Here is an 8,816-nt window from a genome sequence, read left to right as displayed (position 1 = left end):
TAGAAGCTGCTATGTAAAATGCCTTTTGCTGTTCAGTTTATTAGCGCTTTAATGCTTGGACCTGGATCTCTGCTCCGTCTTTTCCTATTAAACGCTGAGGATTATGATTCCGATGCAGGTATTTTAAAAAATAAAATAAAACACAGCCCTCCACTTTGTTACATCTTCTGTTTTCAGCTAAAACTGCGAATAACGCACAGCAAGTGAGCCATCATTAGCAAGGAGACGAAGAGCATCAAATGTAGAGCTTTTTGTCTAAAGCTGATTTATGACAATTAAATCTGTACAATAACAGAAAAGGTTGTGGTAGCTCATTACCCAGACGTCCCAAAATTTTAAAAGAAAACTGAAATGATATGTACAGTTAAAACACAGAACATTTGAGTGAAATCTTCAAAAATGTCGAAAAATACGACAAACACCTGAAGTAGCGTCAAAGAGGTTGGGAAAATGTCACAAAGTTCGACAAAGAGCGACCAAAATCATTGAACAAATGACTAAACTGTTGAAAAAAAGAGAGAAAAATAACAATATATGGCGTATAAAGCATCACATAGTGGACTTTAATCGCCCAAAACCAACCTCAGTGGGGGACAAAAGTTTGTTGGAGCACAATATATACACTATATATATATATGACACTTTCAAATGTGAAAAATAAAAATACAACCGTGAATCACATTCTGTGATAAAACATAACACAACTGTGAATCCACGGACATTTCTTAGAGTGTGGCTCTGAACAGCTGTGCAGAAATTCCTCCAAAAAAGTATTAAATTAAAAATCTCCCTACACAAAAAAAAAACACACACAGAAATAACAACAATATGGCAAATCAGTGGCCCCATACGGTGAAGGTTCCTGTGACATCTTGCTGTATAACTTTAGACTTGGTAAGCCCCGCCCACTCTGCCGGCGATTGGCGATATGATTTTGCCCTACAGCTCAGTCTGGAAACCTGTTTTACCATTTCATTCTCTTGCTTTAGTTCACAATTTTGCGGGAACCAATCACAAACTTGGCTTATCTACCTGGCGCGCTACTGGTGGGCTTAACATTATGACGATAGAGAAGCGACCAATCAGCTTCCTGTTTACATTCAACATGGCGGCCACGAAAGTGCAGCAACCCGTTGATGCTGCTGTTGCTTCTACGTCACCCGGATCGTTGATCTGATTGGTTGAAGGACCATCCAATCATTTGAACTATGCCCGCTGGTCCCGCCTCCTGTGCAGGGAACATACAGAGCAGACTGCCCAGACCAACGCTCAATCCAAAATCTAGAGCTAGGCTTGGTCTGGTGATAGCCAGACTAGCATAACTTCCATCTGATTGATAAATGGAAATATGGGAAACACCATGTTCAATAAATGTCTTCACTTTGTGTTATACACATTAACAAGGCTGTTATCTGGATTAGCAAACTTGAGCATCTCAAATAAAACTACTGTTACCTTTTGGTCGGTGATTGATTCCCCCCCCCCCCCCAAACGTCTCCTTCCAGGCAGCGTGGCAATGGTTAAGGTTTGGGTTAAGGTAAGTATGAGGCTTTCTTTAGGAGAAATCGACCTGAGGAAACCATGTTTCTCAAATCCCTGAAGCTGATTCTGAATCAGTGTTTTGTTATTACTTAGAACTCAGATTACTGTAGAAAGCCAGCTGTTCTGGTGCATGTTCTTTCAACACAATCACAACTTTTTCAAACAGTGAAAACAAACTTTCCTTCTAATTCTGGATCCAAATCTGGAAATCTTTCCACTCAGTTTGAATAATATGATACAAAATGGCAAAGTTGCTTTACTTTTTGTGCTTCTTTGCTGCAAGAGACAAGCATCAGTACTTTTGTTCATGCCTCAAGTTTCAGAGGTGCACTCTGGGATGCGGATGCCTTGTTTCAACGGCTGCATCTGTTCAAACGGGAGTTGTGCTGAAAGCCACGCAGTCAAACTCCACTGGGTTGACATGTCATTTTCCTGGAACCTCTCTACTCTCCGGGGAGAGCGTTGCTTGTCGATAAAACCCCTCCTCAGCAGGCAGCCGGAGCGGGGCTGTAATCAATAACAAGCCGACAGACAAAGACACTGTCACAGGCTTTGATATAACATGGAGGCCATCCCCTGCCTGACTGCAGCAGGAAGCGAGACAGATACAGGGGGGTGAACAAAGAAAACGAGGAAGCTGCTGTTCGCTATACGGGAAGCGCAGCAGGAGATTCAGTTCAGATCAAACTGGATCCTTTAAAACAACTCTTGATACTGCAAGTGGCTGACAATATTATGGAAAAGGTTTCTGAGGAGGATGACCTTTCTTAAAGAGTAAGGTACTTTTTTAAACATAAAAGCATCCAGGCAATTGCATTCACTAAACCCACCCAACTTAATGTCAATCAACAGTAAAATACACATCATTCAAAGTCGACAGAAACAAAATAAAACTATGAAAAGCCATTTTGGTTCGTCTTCCAATTTTGCAACAATCAAAACTCTATTTTTGGTTAAAATAAGCACATAGTTTGCTGATTTACATGTGAAAATGTGTTGGCTCTATACACGCTAAAAGTATCGTTTTTTTAAATGGAGTTTGGTGGGTTTAGCGCTGGAGACCTCAGAGCTGTTTCTGGTTCCACAAATGATTTTACTCTTTTCAAAACAGTCTATAACTGTAGGAATCCTTTCCATAATGTTGTCAGTGAGCTTGTCAGTGGCAACAAGAGAACTTTACTGGAGGGAATTGAAAATACACATTGGCCCCATAGAATTACATTGCAGTCCAGTAATTACAGTGTTCTTGCTAAATACTGGACTAAAGATTGTTGTTCCCATCAGTCACTTCCACACCAAAACACAGGACAGTAGGGTCCAGTTAAACAAGACTGTGATACAATGCATGTGTCCTCTTTTGCAGACAGGATTCTTTATATTTTTGAGATTAACAGAAAAAAGTATAGACAGCATTTGGGAAATGGGACTTTTTGTTTTAGTTCAGGAAATTTAAATTACAGAGAGAGGGAGCTAAAAAAGAAGCTCTCGTGGGATCCTAGCAGACTGCTGGAGGGCGGGTGGGTTAGCCTTCCTCAAAATTGGGAACAGTATTTCTTTCCCCCCCACGTGTAAGCAATATGCGAGTCGGTGAAATGCTCTGCGTTATTAACTCATTTCAGCCAGGCTGACAGAGTGGAGAAGCGGTGAGTCGAAGGTTTAATTAGCCGAGAGTCGGCCAGGCCTAATCCCTGGATGAATGCGGCTATAATAACCATTTGCAGCAGCCATATGCTCACAGAGAGTTTATCGCTTTTCCATCACAGCTTTTTCAAATGAGAAGATTACAGGACAGAGAATGGCACAAACAAAAAAAACTGGAAAACAAAATCCTGTCAAACTGAACCAATAGTAATATTCAGACTTAATCTAATGTAATTCCCTGTGCAAATATGCAAATTCTACAAATTCTACAAACCTTAAAGTACATTTGTTGAGTAATAGATGCCAGTGTTTTAGTTGAGACCACCTAAACCGAGACCAAGTCATCACCAAGATCAGAGGGTATCAAGACTTTGAGGAGTTGAGAACAACACAAGACGGAAACTTTGAGGGGTTGAGACTGAGACTTTGAGGGGTTGAGACTGAGTCAAGACCGAGACTTTGAGGGGTTGAGACTGAGACAAGACGGAAACTTTGAAGGGTTGAGGCCGAGTCAAGACCGAGGGTTGAGACCAAGACTTTGAGGGGTTGAGATCGAGACTTTGAGGGGTTGAGATCGAGACTTTGAGGGGTTGAGACCGATACAGTAAGGGGTTGAGACCGAGACTTTGAGGGGTTGAGACCAAGTGGACTTTGAGGGGTTGTATGTTTGAGATCGAGACTTTGAGGGGTTGAGACCGATACAGTAAGGGGTTGAGCTCGAGACTTTGAGGGGTTGAGACCGATACAGTAAGGGGTTGAGACCGAGACTTTGAGGGGTTGAGACCGATACAGTAAGGGGTTGAGACCGAGACTTTGAGGGGCTGAGATCGAGACACTGAGGGGTTAAGACAGAGATTTTGAGGTGTTGAGACCGAGACATTAAGGGGTTGAGACCGAGACTTAGTACTTTGTAGTAAAGGATCTGAATAGTTCTTCCAGTGCTGATCATATCATAATCCTGCAGGCTGAGGGAGTCTTTCTGCTGCTGCTTTGTGACAAAGAACCCTCCACTTGGCATGTGGTCCAGAACATTAGTCTGAGGCGCTGCTCTGCCTCGACCACCACCGTTCATCACCAGAGAATATTCATCTGTAAAATATTACAATCACTCCTCTCTCCGCTCAAGACAAAATTTCTCCATTAAATGAGCCCAGTAAGTGATGAGTCTTAATACTGCTTCCACCTCGGCGCTGAAGGAGATCCTTAACCCGAAAATTTCAAAACACTTCAACAAGTCAGCTGTAGGGCAGCAGATAGCTTAAAGGTGAACTCTTTTATATAGATCTTAGTGGTCCCCTAATACTGTATCTGAAGTCTCTTTTATATAGACCTTAGTGGTCCTCTAATACTGTATCTGAAGTCTCTTTTATATAGACCTTAGTGGTCCCCATACTGTATCTGAAGTCTCTTTTATAAGACCTTAGTGGTCCCTAATACTGTATCTGAAGTCTCTTTATATAACCTTAGTGGTCCCCTAATACTGTATCTGAAGTCTCTTTTATATAGACCTTAGAGGTCCCTAATTACTGTTATCTGAAGTCTCTTTTATATAGACCTAGTGGTCCTCTAATACTGTACTGAAGTCTCTTTATATAGACCTTAGGGTCCCCTAAGACGTGTATCTGAAGTCTCTTTTTCCTATACCTTAGTGGTCCCCTAATACTGTATCTGAAGTCTCTTTTTATTATAGACCTTAGTGGTCCCCTAATACTGTACTGAAGTCTCTTTAATAGACCTAAGTGGTCCCTAATACTGTATCTGAAGTCTCTTTATATATAACCTTATGGTCCCCTAATACTGTATCTGAAGTCTCTTTATATAAACCTTAAGAGGTCCCACTACTACTAAAGTTGTAATTGAAGTCCTCTTTAATAGACCTTAGAGGTCCCATACTGTATCTGAATTCCTTTATATAGACCTTAGAGGTCCCATAATACTGTATCTGAAGTCTCTTTTATATAGACCTTAGAGGTCCCTAATACTGTAAGTCTCTTTTCAGTGAAAAGTCTTCAGCAGGTTTGGAGCTGATGATGTGATAATGTTGATTAAATGAGGCAAGTATGCGGCGGCTTAATGTGACGCAGTTTTAGACAATTTTTGAAGCTTTTTTTATTTTTTTATTTTCCAAAGTTTCTAAGGTTTTTGTTTCTATTTTTGTCTTGTTTCTAATTTTTTTTTAAATAATTTAGACTTTTCTTTTAAATCCATGCAGACAATAAAGACGGCGCAGACTACCCTATTCACTTGAGAGATTCTCAGGTACAGGCGTAGGTTTTGTATTTACATTGGGGGGGACACATTATAACTGAGGGGTCGGGGTGTTTCTGCAACAATATATGGTGCAAATGTCTTTTTTTTAAGGAAATTAAATTAGAATAGGGTTTTTTTGGGGGGGAGGGGTTGTAAGCCTATGCATGATACGCTCCTGTGGGTCGTATCAGAGAAGAAGGAAAAAACTAATCACAATGTTGGCTCGGTGGGACCTGTCAAATCGTCCGCCTCAGCAGTCCTAACGGGACCTCAGCAGTCCTAACGGGACCTCAGCAGTCCTAACGGGAGCTCAGCAGTCCTAACGGGACCTCAGCAGTCCTAACGGGAGCTCAGCAGTCCTAACTACTACGATCAAGATGGCGTATGTGTTGATGAGTTTTAGATCGACACAGCGTGTGTTCAGGTGTGTAAAGGACAGAGTGGTGCTTCACACCATGCATTTGCAGGAAAGTGTGGGCCGACTTTATTTCATCCACAGTGTGTGTGTGAAAGTGTTTATGTGAGTGTGTTTGTGTGTGTGTGTGTGTGTGTGTGTTGTGTGTGTGTGTGTGTGTGTGTGTGTTGTGCTGAGCAAGCCATTAAATATAAAAGGGAGAGCACCGGAAAACGATGAACCGGCTGTTTTCAGGCTTACAACCTCGCCGCAATGGGGATGGGAAGGTGTATGAAAGACAACATTAAGTGTGTGGGGTGTTGTGTGTGTGGGTGTGTGTGGTGTGTGTGTTGTGTGGGGTGGGTGTGTGTGGTGGGTGGTGTGTGTGGGGTGGTGTGGTGTGCGTGCGTGCGTGCGTGCGGTGCGTGTGTGTGTGTGCGTTTGGTTTGTGGAAAGACAAGGGAACAACTATACAAAAGGAGAAAGGAAAGAGGAAGAGAAGAGGACGATGTGATGCAGTGGGAAAAGAAGAGGCAAATAGAAAAAGTAAGAATGGCTGAGGGAGGGAAAAGGAAAGGAGCGGCAAATTAACGTCCGCAAAACAGTTTGTAGACAGATGAGTAGAGACGGAAGGAAGAAGAGGCAGTAAAGAAGAAAAGGAGGACCAAAAGAGGAAGAGGAAGCAGATAGGGGAAGAAGAAGAAAAAGAAGAAGAAGAAGTGGAAAGGAACAGGTAAGTGACATTAGGAGATGGAGAAAATTGAGAAAAGTGAGGAGGGAGCGAAGAACACAAGCATAGAAGGAAGGATTGTGTACAATGGAGAAGAATAAGAAGAAAAGATGAAGGAAATAAGACGAGGGGGGGAGTTCTTTACTTTTAATACTTTAACTAGGCCTACATCTTACAGTACAAGATCTGAATACTTCTTCCAGCACTAACAAGGAGGAAAGAGGAAGGAAGGGAGGAAGAGGAGGAGGAAGAAAAAGGAAAGGAGAGAAAGAGAGGAAGACAAGGAGGAGACGAGGAAAAGGAAAGGTATAAAAAGCAAATTGAGCCAAAAAAAGGGGAAGTAGGAGAAATAGTTTAATAATAATCTAATTAACTATAGGATGACTTCAGGCACAGTGTGTGTGTGTGTGTGTGTGTGTGTGTGTGTGTGTGTGTGTGTGTGTGTGTGAGTGTGCGCGCGCTTCAAACTTCGGGGCAGGCCTGACAGACCTAGAGAGAAGGAGGATTTTCAGCTTATCAGATGACCTTATTGGCAGAGCTTTAAGCAGGCGTGCACGCGCGCGGCCGCGTGCGCACACGTGAAAATATCGCGCTAATTGTCCAATTTTATAATTCCACTCTCTTCTCCTCCATCTGCTGCTGAGCCCTCCCGTGTGTCTAAATTAAAGAAAAATTACCGGTGGGCTCGAGAGACGATGACAAATTGGCAAAGAAACACACAAGTTAAAAAAAAATAACTTCGAATAAGCATTAGAAACTAGACCTAGAGGACCAGTTATTGCCATAAACACTTTAAAAAAATCATAATGTAAAAGTAATGCAGCTATGAACTCACTGTGAAGCAGCAACGACACATAACACCATGTAGAATCACTATGGAGCACCGCAGGCGGATAATAGGCTACCACGGGAATACACGGGGGATATTTGTCATGGGAGTGAAGCCGAATTCTTCAGAGCACATTATTCTGCCACATTAGCTAACAAAATGAGCACATGGTTGGTTAAAATGATAATCAGAAGTAATTGAGTGTAAAATTGATGGTAATGTGGACTGACCTCCTGTTGGCTGGAAGCCCGAACGCTCGGAGTGGCGGCTCAGTGACAAGAAGGTGAATAATAGCCGATGGAAAGACTTCTTCCTCTTTTTCTTGTCCCATGTGTCATTTGACTTGAAGATTAAGAAAAGAAGAAAAAAGGGTAAAGGTTAAAAAGAAAAGGTGAAAATGAGATTATTGTTCCCACCAGAGTCCATGAAGTTTCTAACGGTGATAGATGCGCAGACGCGCCGCTTCCCGTGTGTCTCTGCTCCGGTGTGTCGGGGCTCTGGAGGAGAGCAGCTGAAGTGGATGCGGCGGGAGTGTGTCGTCACTGGGTGGGGGCGTGGTCGAACACACACACACACACACACACACACACACACACACACACACAAACACACACACAAAGTATCTTACCAGAAAATTACTTTGGTAGTAGTTAAATTATATTAGAATATTACTTGAGTAAAGTATCTGATATTTAGACAGTACTTAGGTATCAAAAGTTATTTCATGAATGTATGTAATTATGTAAGTAAAAGTTAAAAACAAACTTTATTTTGGCTTCTTTATAGTAAAGCATAATATTCAGGGTTTCCACACACAGTCTGTGACATCCAATTCAAACTCTGACATCAACAAAGAGAAAAACAGAAACAGAGGAAGAACCTTTCACTCTAACATAAGAAAATATTTCTTGCAGTGACGAGTAACGAATATGCTGAGGGGGAAATGTAGTAGTGTAAAAGAGAAAGTTTGCGGAAATATAAATAACCAAGTAAAGTCCAGATTAAATTAAAGTCAAATCAGAATCTTTGATACAAAAGTAAACACTGTCCTTCTATACGGCTGTGAATCCTGAAAAACCAAATCAATCATCAATAAACTACAAGCGCTCATTATAAATTGTCTCAGATACATGCTGAGGAATTGGTGTCCCAACAAGATATCAAATGTAGACCAGTGGAGACACATCGAAATCAAATCCAGAAAGTGGAGATGGATCATTCATTCACTCAGGAAGAATCCGAGGAACATTGAAAAACATATTTAGGTGTAAGAGGTGTCAGGGATCAAGGATCTAGGAGGGAACTCTGAGTAGCGAGGATGGAGGAGGGATGTCAGAGGGGCTAGGATGGAGGAGGGATCTCCAAAGAGCTAGGATGGAGGATGGAAGGCTCTCCGAGGAGCTAGGATGGAGGATGGAGGAGGGATCTCA

At 42.0% G+C, this 8,816-nt stretch overlaps 1 protein-coding gene across 1 annotated transcript in view; it reads right to left on the bottom strand.

Annotated features, from left to right (window-relative positions):
• Positions 1 to 7,889, bottom strand: part of LOC116674013 (SH3 domain-binding protein 4-A) — a 29,050-nt gene extending 21,161 nt beyond the window's left edge. The window contains exon 1 of the mRNA XM_032506491.1: positions 7,617 to 7,889. The gene's annotated coding sequence lies outside the window, so the exon portion shown is untranslated. The remainder of the gene's footprint in view (positions 1 to 7,616) is intronic.
• Between the last annotated feature and the right edge of the window lie 927 nt (positions 7,890 to 8,816).

Source organism: Etheostoma spectabile, chromosome 24 (genome assembly GCF_008692095.1).
Source record: "Etheostoma spectabile isolate EspeVRDwgs_2016 chromosome 24, UIUC_Espe_1.0, whole genome shotgun sequence".
NCBI classification, from domain to species: domain Eukaryota; kingdom Metazoa; phylum Chordata; class Actinopteri; order Perciformes; family Percidae; genus Etheostoma; species Etheostoma spectabile.
This window is presented reverse-complemented; position numbering and strand designations above follow the sequence as displayed.